The sequence below is a fragment of the Chelonoidis abingdonii genome, chromosome 2 (genome assembly GCF_003597395.2).
Source record: "Chelonoidis abingdonii isolate Lonesome George chromosome 2, CheloAbing_2.0, whole genome shotgun sequence".
Classification (NCBI taxonomy): domain Eukaryota; kingdom Metazoa; phylum Chordata; order Testudines; family Testudinidae; genus Chelonoidis; species Chelonoidis abingdonii.
In genome coordinates this window covers 83,569,389-83,586,514 of record NC_133770.1, presented here as the reverse complement: position 1 = coordinate 83,586,514, position 17,126 = coordinate 83,569,389, and the positions used below count along the sequence as shown (strand labels likewise).

The 17,126-nt window shown below is 39.6% G+C and overlaps 1 protein-coding gene across 2 annotated transcripts in view; it reads left to right on the top strand.

Moving 5' to 3' along the window:
• Positions 1–17,126, top strand: part of CPNE4 (copine 4) — a 464,843-nt gene that overhangs the window by 183,080 nt on the left and 264,637 nt on the right. The gene's annotated exons all lie outside the window — the stretch shown is intronic.

Here is a 17,126-nt window from a genome sequence, read left to right as displayed (position 1 = left end):
TGTTCTCTGTCCCCAGCAGGCGCGGGGCCACAGCTTCTCTCCAGCTTCTCTCTGCGCTGCCCAGTGCAAACTGGTCTCATTTTCGTTCTCTGGAATGACCTACCAGTTTTAATAGTATCATGGTAGTGCAGATGTAGGCTGTCTCATGCGTGTGCTGTTGGTTCCAACCTCTTGTCATTCGTGTATCACCGCTCTTTTTTTCTGCTTGCACCTGTGCACACAGTGGGATGTCAGTGACCCGTGTTTCCGTATATTATGTGAGTATTCTTCTGCTTCACTGATACTGCTGTTTTCTCATGCTTTGCGATTTACTATTTTTTTTAACATTTTGCCCCAAAATGAGTGGTTCAAATAAAAGACGACATACGTATTATTTCAGTGCAGAGTGGGAAGAATCCTATTGTTTTACTGAAAATAAAGAGAAATGTGTTTGCTTATTGTGCAGTGGTACTGTTGCAGTGCCGAAAAAACATAATGTCAAACGCCATTTCCAAACTAATCATGGCTCTTTTGACATGAGCTATCCCTTTAAATCTGAATTGAGAAAGGTTTGATTTGAGTTGATTAATTTTCTTCTGTCTGCCCAGCAATCTGTTTTCACTAGACAAGTGGTAAAGTCTAAAAATGCTACTACTGCTTCCTTTAAAATTGCTCATCTACTCATAAAGAAGAAAAAACCCTTTCAAGATGGTGAATTGTTGAAGGAAGCATTTTTGACTGGTGCTGATTGCCTGTTTCGAGGATTTTCTAACAAGCGTGAGATTTTTGTCGGCAATACAAGGCTTGCAGTTATCAGACAACAGTTACGAGGAGGATACGTACAATTTCAAGCGACATGCAAACTTAGCTAAAGGATGACCTGGAAATATGTGACTGGTTTTCACTGCAGTTCAATGAGTTGACAGATGTATTGAATACAGCACAGTTGGCAGTTATGGTGAGGATGGTATTTAGTCACTTCACCATAAAGAAGAGTTACTAAAAGTATTGCCTATGAAAGGGTGAATATAGATGTCCTCACCCTTTGATTTATTCAAATCATACGCAACGTCAGTTAGTATGCCATTACACAAGCTGTCTGCATTCACCACTGATGTGGCACCAGCAATCTTGGGCAATGCCAGTGGATTCATTGCACTCTGCAAGAAGAATGAATCCTTTCCAAACTTTGTCTTATCATTGCATTATCCATCAAGAAGCTTTGTGCGCCAAAGTTTTCTTTTCAACATGTCATGAATGTCATTATTAAAATAATTAACTCTATCTGAGCGAAACCTTTGCAACACCGACTTTTTAAGGCCCTGTTGGAATATGTTGATGATAAACAATCTGATCTTATCTTGCACACAGAAGTAAGATGGCTGAGCAAAGATAAAGTTCTTGCACGTTTTTTAAGCCTAATTGAAGAGATCAAAGAATGTCTGAAGTCCACACCTCAGAACTTTGAGCAACTAGAAGACTCCAGCTGGTTTAAGGGACTTGACTTTTCTTGCTGACATCACTGACAAACTGATCATTTTAAATCTTGGGCTCCAGGGAAAAGACAAAACACGTGGCTCAAATGATAGGTTCTGTAAAATCATTCAAAGCAAAACTGATCTTGTGGATGTCACATATGAAGACGAAGTCTCTTGTACATTTCCCAAGTATGAAGAAAATGGCGTGTGACAGTGATTTTAACCTCTCACCATTTGTTATCCACATTCAAACACTTCTGGAACAATTTGAAAAGAGATTTCAATAGTTCACCATCATTGAACCTATAGATGCCTTTCTTGTGAATCCTTTTACTTGCCATATAGAGTAACAGAAATGGCTACATCAATTGCGAGTCTCATTCAAGTAAGTGGAACTGGAAATTTTGGACCTTCAAAATGATATTGTTCTAAAATCCTGCACAACAGATGAAAACTTTTGGAATCTGGTTGACTGAAAAAAGTTTTGTGCCTTAAAAAATGTAGCGTACAAAATTAAAATCTTATTTCAGTTCCACTTATCTATGCGAAGTTCTGTTTTCAACAATGAACATCATAAAATCAAAATACAGATCTCAGCTTACTGATGCCCATCTTGATGATTGCTTACGAACGGGAATATCATCCTACTCTCCCCACTATGAAAAATTGGTTCAAGAAATGCAGTGCCAAAAATCACACTGAGTTTATTAGAAAAACCAAGTGAATTAATGATACCTATTTTTCATTAAGTGCTGATGAGCGTGTATGATTAAGTTGTGTTTAACTTTTTTCATATTTGTTTGCTTATTGAAATCCAGATACAAGTAACAATACAAAGAATATTTTTAATTAACCATAACTGACTATCTATGTTAAAGTAAGAATAATAAATATATTTGGACCAGCAGTTCAACAATGTTTTACTTTTTAAAAAATATTAAGTAAGATGAAAACTGTTTATGATGTTTATTTTGTAAGAACTCCTTAATTTTTCTTACAGGTAGATAAATTAGGGCAAATTCATATGTTAACGTGAAAGAGTAATTGCTGAATAATTTAATTAATAGCTTTTACATGTAAAATGATCTTTTTTATCTTATGGATTCATATATTATGTAATATTAAATATGATGCTTTTCATATTATTTAATGTACAAATGCAAAATAAGCCTTGAAAAATTGTTGGTGCCTGCCACACTCTTCTGAAAACATGAATGTGCTATTGGCCACAAATAGGTTGGGAACCGCTGGTGTATAGCATTAAGAGCTTAAAGCTAAGCAACTGCCTAAGACACCATCACATGTTCCCATTTAAAATAAGACACCTGATTTCCAAAGATGAAACGTACGATGAACAGGGAAGGATCTTTTGGTGGAATTTGCCCTCTTGTCTTTGATATTAAAACAATGTTTCGAAGAATTGAAAACTTGCAGTCAGGTGATATTTTCTATTTTTATACTTCCTTCAAAGACCGATGATTTTCTATGAAGGAGCTGGGAGGAGTAGGGGGCAAATCACTTTGACAGTGATTACAGGATCCGGGAGAAAGCTCAGGACTGCTTTTGAAATCTAAATTCATGGAGCCCTTGCATTATTAGTTACCTTGATCAAGCCTACTGCAGTGACTGGGTCATTTAGCTTTTGATGATTTGTTTCTGTTTGTCTTTTAAATGCTGATCAAAATAGCAGAGACACAAGGTGCAAAAGTGCTATCAGCTTGGAGCCTACGGCCATTGATTATTCATTGAATTTTCATGTTCTGCTCCCCTACCAAGTAGCGTTGTGTTTAATGTCAAGATCAACGATACCTAGAGCCCTTTCTGTGCAATAATTTGTGTGGCTGTCAGCAATGGAACTTCTTCCAATAACATGGTGTGTCTCCTTTTTGGATTTTACTTAATTTCAGGTGCATTATTTAGTCACTGCACACAACAGCAGAGCTGAATTCTTTTACCCTTTTGTTGTTGGTAGCTGCTAACAAAGATTGATGGTGACATTCAGATTTTACAGGAAGAACACATCTGCTGTATATGTTCATCAGTTCCCTTTTAAAAAAAAGTTTTAGGGACAATCCAATTATGGAAATGTTCCAAAAGGCTCAGAGATATCTCTCTTTCCCAGCAGTCTCTCTATTATGAGATTGACAACAATAACACTTTATCTTCCTAGAAACACAGAGAGTAAAATGTTCAAAAAGCACCTAAGACTGCTAGTTCCCATTTTTAAAAGTGACTTAGGCACTTGAGAGACTAAATCCTGTTGACCTTTAATGACTTTCACTTTTGAAAATGGGACTTAGGCTTTTTTGAAATTTTGAAAATTTCATCTATTCAGAATCTTTAAGTGCACATCAGCCATTTTTTTTTTAAATTCTCTGCCAGAGGAAAGGCAAGAAAGGATGGTGGCATTGGGGCAACTTTAAATTAGTAGTATACAATATATGTAAAATAGTGGCATGCATGTGATGGGTTATCATGCTATTATTCCATATAAGCAAACAGAATGGCTGCAGTAAATAACCAGCCTATTGTAATTCCAAATCTAGAAGCCAGAATATAACTGGGAGGATTTCACCCAGCATAATTCTTGACATCCCTTTTTTAGGATTAGTAGCAGAAGCCATCTTCTGTTGTAAAATTGGTTCTAAACTGAAGGCAACCATCCTATGACCATCTGTCAGGTAAAACTAGCAGTTTGCAATACCAGTAAAAGAGGAACTTCCAATCTGTTACTACATTATGCTGAATTATGATATGGAGCTTCATTCTCTGCTTGCTCTTTTTTAGCCATTTATACCTTTGCAAAGTGGGTATAAAATACTATCCTCCTAATCTGGTAGCAGTTTATTTCCAGGTTGTACCAGTATATGGAGTGAAGAATCAGATCCTTCATCTTTTCCCATTGTTGAGATTATTTTTTAAAATTGTTTTATATCTGATTTTTGTGAAGGCTCCCAACTTGGTTTGTTAGGTAGCAGAATTTTGGGGTCTTTGGTTTCTTTAGAGGTTCCAGGTTCACCTCTATATACTATGGAAGGGTAACTGTAACTGTGTGAGACTCACTGCCGTGGCGGCTCCTGCTGGTCCCTCAGGGAATTAGCTTCCAGCCTCCAGAGCACCCTCTGTCGGCCAGTGTCTCACTGCTGCTGGGCCCCCATGTCCCTGCTGGACCCAGGGGCCCCTTTCCACTGGGGTGCTGCCCCCTGGCAGTAACCCCACAGTCTCAAGGTCTCCCCTTTTTGGGGGAACCCCCACCCCTATCCCCACTTTGCCTCAGTCTTTGGCTACTGCCCAGTCTCCATCTAGCTTCCGTTCACTGGGGCAGACTGCAGTATATAAGCCATTCATCACTGGCAAGGGGGGTTTGGACCTGCTGTCTCTGCCTACCCATGGGCTGCCCCCTGTGACCCCAGTAGCCAGTTGGCCTTCCACTCGGCCTGCAGCCTGGGGGTTTCCAGGCCAGAGCCCCCCAGCTCCTCTTGTCTTTCTCCAGCCCTGCTCCACCTTAGGTACCGAGGTACACTCTCCAGCAGCCAGTTCCTTTTCCTTCTAAAGGCAGAGGGAGAGTGAGCGTTTGGGCTTCTGGCCCGCAGCCTCTTATAGGGATCAGCTGGGCCTGATTGGGGCATGGCCCCAGCTGTTCTTGCCTTCCCCAATCAGCCTAAGCTTTACTTCACAGCCCAGCCCTCTCCCAGGGCTGGCCTTTAACCCTTCCAGGGCTGGAGTAGGCGACCACCCTGCTACAGTAACTCATCCCTTAATTATTTCACGTACCTTCAGATGAAGAACTATTCTGCTAGACTTCTAGGCCTCACTTATTGGAACAAAGACCATTTTTCCCTAAACACAATTTTTTAATTAAAAAAACTGTGATTGCCACTTCATTTCCATACTTTCTTCTATAATCAATCAGCGCAGACATTGGGCTAAAGTGGAAAGCTTGAGAGAAAAAAATCAAATCAAATCTAAATGCCATTAGTAACAAGCACTAAAAATAGATATCGCACGTCAAGACAACTGAGGATATAGATTTCCAATTTCATGCTAATAGATTACTGACTTCATATATCACATTGTTTATATATACAGGTGGAGTTTCCACCCTTTTCCAAAAAGACTATACAAGCACTGGGTAAAGTCCAAGGTCAACCTTCCATGGATTTGCCTTTAATGATGATTTCACTGGCCTACAATGTTTGAGAAGTCATCTGCTTCAGAGATAAAATGTGGTATTTATTATGTATTTTGATGTGCTGAATTCAAATATGACAATTAAAACAACTGATTGGCTACTGTTTCTAAGATATTTAAGTTTTTACATTTTACGTCTATGTATATTGTGTAGATAGTAGAGTTTTAATCATAAATTGTAAACCTAGGTCTTTTCATGTGTTTATGGTTGCTTTACATGATAATATTTCACCTGTCCTGTTTATGTAACACTTTAAAAATCAGCAAAAGGGTTATATAAATAAAATTTATTATGAAACAAAAGGCAAAAAACTATTATGTACATAGTTTAGTCCTATTCAGTGTCTACTCGGCGCTTCTTGGCTTGTCTCTTGTATTCATTAAATGGAGCATCTCTTGTCACTGTCCAGCAATAGTCTGCAAGCATTGATGGGCTCCATTTGCCCTGATAGCGTTTCTCCATTGTTGCAATGTCCTGGTGAAATCGCTCGCCGTGCTCGTCGCTCACTGCTCCGCAGTTCGGTGGAAAAAAATCTAGATGAGAGTGCAAGAAATGTATCTTTAGTGACATGTTGCAACCAAGGCTTTTGTATGCCTTGAGGAGGTTTTCCACCAACAACCTGTAGTTGTCTGCCTTGTTGTTTCCGAGAAAATTTATTGCCACTAACTGGAAGGCTTTCCATGCCGTCTTTTCCTTGCCACGCAGTGCATGGTCAAATGCATCATCTCGAAGAAGTTCACGAATCTGAGGACCAACAAAGACACCTTCCTTTATCTTAGCTTCACTTAACCTTGGAAATTTTCCACGGAGGTACTTGAAAGCTGCTTGTGTTTTGTCAATGGCCTTGACAAAGTTCTTCATCAGACCCAGCTTGATGTGTAAGGGTGGTAACAAAATCTTCCTTGATTCAACAAGTGGTGGATGCTGAACACTTTTCCTCCCAGGCTCCAATGACTGTCGGAGTGGCCAATCTTTCTTGATGTAGTGGGAATCTCTTGCACGACTATCCCATTCGCAGAGAAAACAGCAGTACTTTGTGTATCCAGTCTGCAGACCAAGCAAGAGAGCAACAACCTTCAAATCGCCACAAAGCTGCCATTGATGTTGGTCATAGTTTATGCACCTCAAAAGTTGTTTCATGTTGTCATAGGTTTCCTTCATATGGACTGCATGACCAACTGGAATTGATGGCAAAACATTGCCATTATGCAGCAAAACAGCTTTAAGACTCGTCTTCGATGAATCAATGAACAGTCTCCACTCATCTGGATCGTGAACGATGTTGAGGGCTGCCATCACACCATCGATGTTGTTGCAGGCTACAAGATCACCTTCCATGAAGAAGAATGGGACAAGATCCTTTTGACGGTCACGGAACATGGAAACCCTAACAACACCTGCCAGGAGATTCCACTGCTGTAGTCTGGAGCCCAACAGCTAGACTAGAGCCAATCAACAATTTTAAGCATCATTTTCGTTCTCAGTGACCCAGAATTAGTAAAGTTTGACTTCATTTATTTCAGAAGCATTTTGGCTGTACAGCAGTGTAATATCAACAAAACAGAAATCTCTCAGCCTCAGCTTTCTTCTGAGTTTTGTGCTTCCTAAAGTTTTCTCTGCAGGAACTCTCCGATCCTGCCATCATATTCCCTCTGCCTCAGGAAGAAGCTTGAAAAGGCAATGTAGCAGACTCTCAAGAGATCTTGACTCGGTCAAGGAGATATGTGATTTTCAGTGTTGCCAGCTCTCATGATTTTATCAGGACTTTTGTGATACTAGTGTTGGGCTTAAAGCTCCAGCTCCTGGATTCATGTTATGTGAAAATCTTAGTTTTCATTTTTTTGAAAAGTAAATTTCTAGCTCTCATTGTTGGAGAGAAAAGTGAATACTAAAGGCTCAGAAATCAGAAGGCAAATAAAAAGAGCACCAACTTTTTTTTTTTCCTACAAATCTCATGGTTTTTGGGAGTCTGACTCGTGATTTTTGAATGCCTGGGGTTGGCAATACTGGACTTTAAATGAAGATTTTGCACAGCCAGAGTCAGGGAAGCAAGACTGAACTTGAAGACATAATGGTGGTTATTGGTGGTGGCTATTGTTCTTGTGTCCCAGCAGATGAGTCAACCTCTTTTCAACCAGGATCCTAAAATGTTCCCAAAAAGATGCACTCAACTATCATGTTATAACACCACGGTGGTGATGTGGTATGAGAACCTAGGTAGAAACAATACTGAGAAGCTATACACTGACTACTAGAGGAATAGCAGTAATAATATAAACAGCACTAAAATACCCTCCCTACATGTAAAGCATGCTGTAAATCAGCTTGCCCCAGGAAAGCTGAATATAAATCTAGTAACTGATATAAGTGCAATCAACGTAAATCAGAGTTTCACTGTTTACCCATAAAATCCAAGCCTGTGGAGGACCAGACCCTGTGACCCTCTGTCCCCTCTGACTCCACGAGCTGAAAGTGTGTTCATACATTTCCAACCTCTACCTGCTATTGTCTTCCTACAGAGAATGACCAGTTTTTCTGCATTTATCTCTGTAAAAGATGTTCAGATTTTTCTGACCTATTTGAAATATAGTTTTCTCCTGCCTCTAGATTTTAATACATTCCAGTTTTCTGAACTTCTACAGATTACTACAGCATAGGGTCAAACCAACTGTTGCATTAGTTCAGAAGAGAGAGAGAGACCACAGTGGTGTCTGCTACACATTTTGGTAACAAGGTGAAATCTTAAGCTTTCATCTGTAATGGAAAGTACATCACTAGGTCCTGATCTAGAAATGACTTAAACACACTCGACATTACACACTGAGAGTAAATCTGTTGATTTCCATGGGACAAATCACACCATATAAAATTAAGTATGTGCGCAAGTCTTTGCAGGATCAGTGCCTTAGCTAGTTATGTGATTTTCTCTCATTTAGGTGAAACAAAGTATTAGGTAGATGAGATACATTCTTATGCCTTATTTTGTCATATATCAGATGTCCTAATTTCCTTCCAGTGGCTTTCTTTTATACCCTTGTAATTGAAGCAGCTGTTTCTGTGATGAGTCCTTTTGAATTGTCAGTGTATGTGTATTTCCATTTACACTGTCAGCATTTTGTTCTGAGACCTTCTACCCTTCTGCCAGACTAAATTACCTATGGTGTGAGAGCTGTCTGATGTTTGCAATAACACAATCAAGGATTCTCCTGATCGTCCTTGTTTACCAAATTTATTTCTGTTGCTCATTTTGTGAAGAGATTCTGCAGTTTTTCAGTAACTGTCACTTGAAATAATCTTTTTGGATTGTTGCTTGAGTCACAAAGAATCAAAAGAGGGATTAAAAAAATATTTTTCACAGCATTTTCTCTCCTTTGGAAGGATCCACTTAACCTATCAACTTCTCTCATTAAATGTTAATTTAAATTCAGCTTGGTGTTGACACTTTGCATTTTGTCATTGTTAACTCTCATTTTAATTTTTGTAGCAATTTATATGACTGTAGAAGTTGATCAGAGCTGGGATGTAACAGGTAAATTATCTGCTACTTTTAGGAAATAGCCTTGTGCGGTAGTTAGAGAAGGGAGTCTTTGGCTCGGTTCCCAACATCTCAAAAACCTAATTCCTCCCTAGACCACAAAATAAAATAATGAATAGAATAGTGTGCTGATTAGCCAAACAGTTGAAGTCTGTGCTACTACTGCAAATCACAAATGGGGGTGGGGGCTGCTGCAATAACATGCATGTAAAAAGTAAGCCCCTCCACACCAAATATTCTCTCTTTACATGGCATTTTTGAAAAGCATTTCTAATATTCATATATTACATAAGACTTCAGTCCAGGTGTGAGCTTTTGTCAGAGCCTGATACCAAACACACACACAAATTATCTTTATGTATATATGAGAGAGTAGACTTGCATTCCCATTATAACCAATAAAAAAAAGCACCATGAGAGGGAATGAACAAATAAATCTCTTAACCTCTCTTCTTCAATGGTTCCTTCACCTGTGAAAGGGTTCTGTTATATGGGCATCACAGAGATATGTTTTAAAATGAATCACTTTTCAGATTCTCTGAAAAGAGTTGCAGTGCAAAGCACTGTTGTGCTATACTTACAGTGAGAGCTAACAAGTGCAGTGAGGGGAGACTTTGTTTCTGTGGTTTGTTAGTGATTCCTAACCACCAGCACGCATTAGTAGCACTCAGTGCTGGTGCTAGCCCATTGGTGGCCCTAAGCAGGACTATTTGTGCCCCCCCTCCTGCCTACAACACATATGAATAATTAATAGGAGGCCTCCTTGAGCCGCTTGGGGCTCTAAGCAATTGCTTAGTCTACTTATGCCTAGCACTGGCTCTGATTTGTACTGGTTATTCTTTTCAGCAGGACTAGTACTCTGGCCTCCCTCCTTCCTGCCTACCATGGGCCCAGATTCAACAAGGTACTTAAGCAGGTGCCTAATTAAGCATGTGCTCACAATTTGGCACTTGCTTAATTATCTTGGTAAATCAGGGCCTTAATGAGCCAGTGTGCTGGTGGGTCATCTCTTCCTCAACTACACATACTCTAAGATGCAGAGGAGCCTGGGTACACAAAAACCTGGCTTGAAATAGCTCATGCTTCCCTATAGAACAGAAGCCAAGCAGTTGAACAGGAGGCAATGGGCACTGACTTTTAATACTAAGGCCTTAATCTGGGCAACTGGTGTAGCTACCTATAAGGCAGAGAACTAGTAGTCTGTGTAATATTTGCCAAACTTATTTTTTTTAAAAAAAGGTAACTAACGAGCCATATCAACCCACTAAGCATGTATATTCTCCCATTAGCAGATTGGAGGAACTTGTTGAATTGCTTTCCCTTTACGTCCAACGTGGTCACATCCTTTCTTATGTATCTTCCAGTTATTCTACTTTATACCACTTGGCCTCATGGTAGTGGAAAGTTCAATAGGAGCCTGGAAGGATCCAAGAACGTGATACAAAACCCATTGAAGCCAATGGGAAGTTTCAATAGGGTTTGGATCAGGCCCCAATTTACCAACATTGAAGTGTTTGCTAACTGCACTTTGAAGACTTCCATGTCCTAATGTTCCTGTCATTATCATGAGGGCCAGGTGATTATATGGTATACTAATTATAGTACCTAAGACAAAGGATCTGATCTTACTGGGTGCTGTATAAAAGGACGTAAGTTTCTATTTTTTTGTTGGCTACAACTTGTCCTAATATCACTTCTAGTGGAGACACCTAGGGCTTGATTCAAAACCCACGGAGGTCAATGGGTGTCTTTCCATTGACTTGGATGAACTTTGGATCAGGCTGAGTAGGAAGATTATCTGTATTAATTAAGTATAAATAAATTATGTTGTAGAAACTAAATTTTATTGGTTCAGTTGCTTCTTGCAAACTAGTAAAAGTTATCAAATCTATACCAAAAAGGAGTTGATTGCCTGTATATTACTTATTTGAAGGGCTTTATTGTGTTGAGGCTGTAACTCAAATCTGTGACCTTCGTTTTCCATACATTGTCTCTATCTTTCTACTGATATATGAGCTTCAACTCCTAATAACCTAGAAATCGAAGTTCAATTCTCATACGCTCTGAATGCTAAGCTTCTCTACTGCATATGAGTTATAAATATATATAAATGGGAAAAGTTACCACGGCAACTTTTAGAGCTTTTAGCTCTTGTGCTAATTTGAAGGATTTTCATAAACAGGCCTCATTTCATACAGCCCCATGATTAGTATTCCCCACTGCTACATAGCATGAACATGTCATTTAGCTCTTTTTGAAACACAGCCTTGTGTTTACTAATGCAGAAGCAGACAGCTGCTACCTGCTCCCTCTGATTCCTCTTCTTCACTTCCAGGATGCCAGTAAAACAAATGATTCAGAATACAACCCTCAACATATGGTGGCAGGAAACATCAAAATTCTATATCCATCTGCTTGTCCTTTGGTGTGGAGTATAGGTTTCTAAATATCAAACCCAGTTTCAAAATGCAGGATGCATCAGTTGAGCGCCTTTTATCTCTGAATCTTTCCCATTCTCCACCCACCTGTTAGCTTACGTTCAGTACATCCACGGAACTGAACTCAAGGCAGACTGTGTATATTTCTCTGCTTGCTTATGCCAAGATACTGTTGGGAAGCAGTCTCTCTGCACTTAGCCCAGACAGCTGCAGATACAAGTTCCCACTTGTTTTGCATGTGTAGGAGGGCAGAATGAGGCAGAAAGGGCAAAGGGAAATACAAAGGTTGGCTTCAGATAAACATTTTGGACTTATTTCATGATAAACTGAAAAAGTTCTGTTGTAATTTTATGGTGCACTATACACATAGCTTTGAATTGAGTGCATGATACATCACTAGATATTTTAATCTACCTTGCAAGCCATTTTCTGGAATGTTAAATAGTGTCATTTTGGTTGCAAGCATAGCACACTAATCAACTCTTTCTCTGTCCCACCTCTAATGACTAAACCATGTAAAGTTTATTATTGACTTAAAATGTATAGATCTGGCCCTTTACTCCAAGCAATAAGGCTCATGCATTTAGATCCATGGCTCCCAGGTTCAGTCACTGAAGCTCCAGCAATTGACATGGTCAGGTGCTCTATGGGGATCTAAAGGCATGATCAGCTTTTACTTGAGCTTTAGCTTGAAGGTATTAGTAGATTCATAGACCTCTTTAGGTTATCCAGATGCTAGAGAAAGACACATTTAGTGTCGAACTAGTTTTCATTGTGCTCCAGGTATATAGCCAGGCCAATGTTTTTAAACTTAAATGCTTAACCTTACGCATCTTAATAGATAATAAGGCACCTAAATTAGTGGCCTGATCTTTGGAAGTGCTGAGCACCTGCGGTTCCCATGTATTTCAATACAGATTTAGCTACCTAAATTAACTCAGACTCCCAAGTAAAATATTTTGCCCATGTTACTTTGATGTGTTCCTTTGTCATTTAAGTCAGTGGGATTAGATGACCTGGTGGTAAAAGCACCCAAGTTTGCGAACACTACAGTCTCTGCCATTAATATCACTGATGGAACTGCAGGGATGTGATTTTACAGGTCCTAAATCTGCTAGTTCACATACAGTTAGAAAGAGAATGTGGTTGAAGACTGGTCCTCATTTTGGCTAAAAGTTTGAATTGATTATTTATTTTTAACCTAACTGCTTTATTAATCTTTAAAACCAAGATAAAAGGAGCCATTATTCCATATAAATGGCTACTTCATGGTGATATTAAGCTGTGCAACAGTATAAAAAGACCCATTTTCTCTCCTATACAGCACATATTTCCCATCAAATTCAATGAGCTGTCCATACATATCTGAGAACAGAACTTGACCCAAAGCCAATAATTCATCTTGTCGTATGGCATATATTTAAGAATGGATGTATGTGTTAATATTCAGAATATGAGCACAACCTTATTTACTGTGATATAAAAGCATCTAAAGACCACTGATTTGCAGCAAGGTGATAGTCTCTCAAAATCCAGACAGTCAATATTGCCTTTTAATTTAACTACAGTGACTCTAGCTAGATAAAATTAACCACAAAAAACAATGTAACAGTGTAAACAATGTGACACAGGGCTTGATTAAAAGCCCATTTAAGTCAATGAAAAGACTGCTGTGGCCTTCGCATCAGGACTACAGTCAGAAGGCCCTTTGCCTAGAAGCTATATCAGCCCCACTTTTTGAGATTCAGCAGCCAACCAATTCCAGCTGCAGCTGCCACGTTTGTTTGAATTCTACATCCAGAATAGTTACAGCACCTTTAAAACTGGAGTATACACAATTGCCACACTACTTGAAGCTGCATACACCAGAAAGAGGATTCTTGGAAGTCCCACATAAAAAATGTCCCCACACAGTTGAAGGAAGGGTTGGGATGATCTGATAAGAGTTCACTCCTCTCTGTTATTACTTATTATCTGTCACAGTAGCACCTAGCCACTCTAGTCATAGACCAGACCTATTGAGCTTGGTGCTGTACAAACACAGAACAAAAAGAGCTTTCAATCTAAGCCGTTGGAGTGGGACCCACAAAGATTCTTAGGTGTTGCAACATTGAGCATCATGGCACCTAACTTTTAAGTGCCTAGAAAATCACAGGAACAATATGGTGATCCTCCAAGGTGAGTTAGGATCTTTGGCTCCCTATACAGTTAATGGGGAGAGAGAGGCACCATAGAATACCATCAAGAAATGCCAGCATAATAGGTGTGGAGCTGCCTTAGCTATCCAATGGAAGAAGCCAAACAGAGGGGTGTGTGTTAATCCCCACCCTTCTCTTGGAGATAGGCAACTTCCTGTAGCCCAAATGACAAAGGAATTCTTAAGTGTCTGTCTCTGCTAGAGATCCATGAATGGGAACCAGCTGCCTGGAGTCAGGCAGCTTAGGCACCTAGGCCACTTTGTGAGGGAATGAGTTAGGCAGCTGCCTTGCTCCATGCAAAACGGCTGGAGGAGGAAGTGCTGCTCACCTTATAACTTTTAGTCCAGTGGTTAGAGTGCTCACCTGGTTTGTGGGAGACCCAGAGTCCGTTCCCTGCTTTCTGCCACAGGGAGAGAAAGCATTTGAACAGGGGTGTCCCATCTCTCCGGGGAGTGCTCTAGCCGCTGAGCTATGGGATATTCTGATGTGGGGCTCCCTCAAGCTATCCTGTTTTAAGCTGTTCCACTTTGGATAAATACTGAAAGAGTGATTGGAGCTGGGATATTGGACCTGGTGTCTCCCACCTCCCAGGTGTGTACTCTAACTACTGGCTACAGAGTATCTGTGTCTCTCTCTTTCTGGCCCAATGACTATTTAAGCATTTATCTACAGTGGAACAGTCATTGGGCAGATCCCAGGCCAGTGCTCTAAGCGCTAGGCTAAAAGTTATAAGGTGGGCAGTACTATCACCACATTCCCCTCCCTGGATTTTGAATGGGGCATGATGTGGTCAGAGTGTTCAGAGACCACCTGCCGGATTGGGCCCTGCATTTGAGTTAGGAGTCTGAACACCAATCTTCCCCAGGCTCATGAATTGCTTTGGGGTTTAGCTGGGAGATAGGTGTCCAGACACCTGGAGAAAGGCAGCAGTGCACATGCCCAGAGTCTGAAACATAGGTGCCTGGGAAATCTTTACTCTAAAAACTTAAGTGCTGAGTGAGTTTAGGTATCTATAGGGTTTGGTAGGAGTTTTTATGGATCTGATTGAGACAAAACTGGAATTTAAGCACCTAAACACAAGACTTAGGCACCTAAGTCTGGAATTTAGGTACTTAAATTCCTTTGTGGATCTGGGCCTGACTGCTTAATCATCCCTGCCAGTGATGACTTATCCCTAGTGCTCGTTAACCTATTTCTAAATAACAAATTGTTGTCTCCTAGAATGCATTTGATTGTGCCAGATGTTGGATATTTTCAAAATAATTCTTGAGGGAGAAACTTTACCCATGCTCCAAGATCCTCACTGTCTCCCCTGCTTTCAAATTGAACAAGCTAAACCCTGTGCTATGCTATCAATATACTCAGTATATTTTTGGAACATGTAAAGTGTAAGCATTTCTAGTATAATACAGTTTCATATACTGGTAAATATATCAGTATGTTTGTTTGCCAGTTGGTATTGACTTTTTCCTTAGAGGCAGAAATTATGTTTACATAGAAAAACTTATAAAGAAATTCTCCACGCCTTTCACCTGCATTTCCCCTCTACTGGGTCCATGTGGTTTATCACTGGCTAATGAGAAAAATCCATATGGATGTCCTGGGTTGAAATATTGGCAACATATCACTGACTAAGGCACCATTTTCCTCTTGTTCAGAGGAATGAAATAGAACGAATATGGCAGTGAACAAAAAAAAATTCAGCATGATGTTACCCTAGAGGCTACTTTCACATCCCACTTAGTCCACTTGTTTTTTGTATCCACTCCAGCTCTCTCCCTCAAAGGTAGCTGTTCATCAGTGAACAACGATCATATAAACTTCAAAGGAATAATGAAGTACTAATGAAGCAAAGAGAGAAGATTGTGTAGCAAGCAAAAATGAATACTCTTAATTTATTCCTCTATCAAGAATATATCTGTATAATTGACTATCAGATTGCATAACAAGCTAACTTCTAAGTGAACCATAAAAATAATACTTTTTTTAGCCACATATTGTAGGCTCAAAATCTATTTTATGAGTCCCCTGTTTCCTGGTAACATGACATCAGTAGAGCAACCCAAACTGGTGATTATATAAAGAGAAGATTATAATGGAACAAAAGAATAAGGCTGCAACTTGATCTTTTTCGTTGATAAATTTAGTGCTTGTAAGAACTGAAGAAAAGGCTGCAGTATTAAAAAGGGATATAACTTTATAGTTACTCACCATTCAGAAAAAACAGCCTATGATTGCTGGGAGAGGAGGAAAAATACATCTTTTGATCTCAGGATTTTTATCTCGCTGGTTTTGAAGTCATCTGTTTTAAGTTAATCATTAATCATCATCAACCGATTACTGAAATTTCATCCTTTGTGCAGTAGTGATGTAAAATGTGTATGATGTAAAATTAACCTGGTTTTCAAACCAATTTAAATACTGGAGTAGCAGAGGAATAAAAATGTCTTGAAATCTAGTGGATGAGGTTGTTGCAGAACTTCCTGAATGAGTTTGGGTTACAGAGGCACACAGAGATTTTCAAAGGCACAAGTGGCAGTTTGTTGGCAAACTCCACTTGATTTTCAGTGGGAGTTAGCCATCTAACTGCCATTTGTGCCTTTGAAAATCTCCCCCTCAATCTTCTCTCAGCCATAGCTGACTAAAGCTTGTATGGGACAGAACAAGGATACATAAGAAATAGAGAGAAAGTCCCAGAAGTCAATGACAAAATGCCAGTTGACTTCACTGTGGCCATGATTTCTCATGTAATTTTTAGCCATACGATAGATTTTACCGACTCTGTTAGTTACTTCCAGCCTTAATATCTTTTTAAAAGTTACTCAATGTTTTGGATTTTTGGTTTTGGTAGCACTTGTTCCAAGTGTCTGATGGGGTGTTTAGTTGACTTACCAGTCCTCAACAACATACTGTCTAGAGATCTTCTTGCCTTCAAAGCAGTGGTTCACAAATTTTGGGCTTGTTTGAATGCTTCAGAATAGGGGTGATTGTGTGTGTCTCTGGTCCACCCCTCTCTTGTTTTCAAACCACAGCTGTGCAAGTCAGCTTGTGATATGCCTTTCACTTAACTGAGAAGCATCCCACACAGTGACACAATCCATCATGCAATAAATTGCAGAATATATTGGTTACAATTATACTATTGCTGGTGTACTTGTAAGTTGTGATTACAACCAGTTTGGGGTATCTGCACTAGTCAGAGTTACGTATATAATATTCCAGGGGAAGTCAAAATTAGTCAGAATTTAATGAGCCCATCCATACTCCAAATTTTTGGGTGCTATCCAAACCAAACTCTTAAAATGT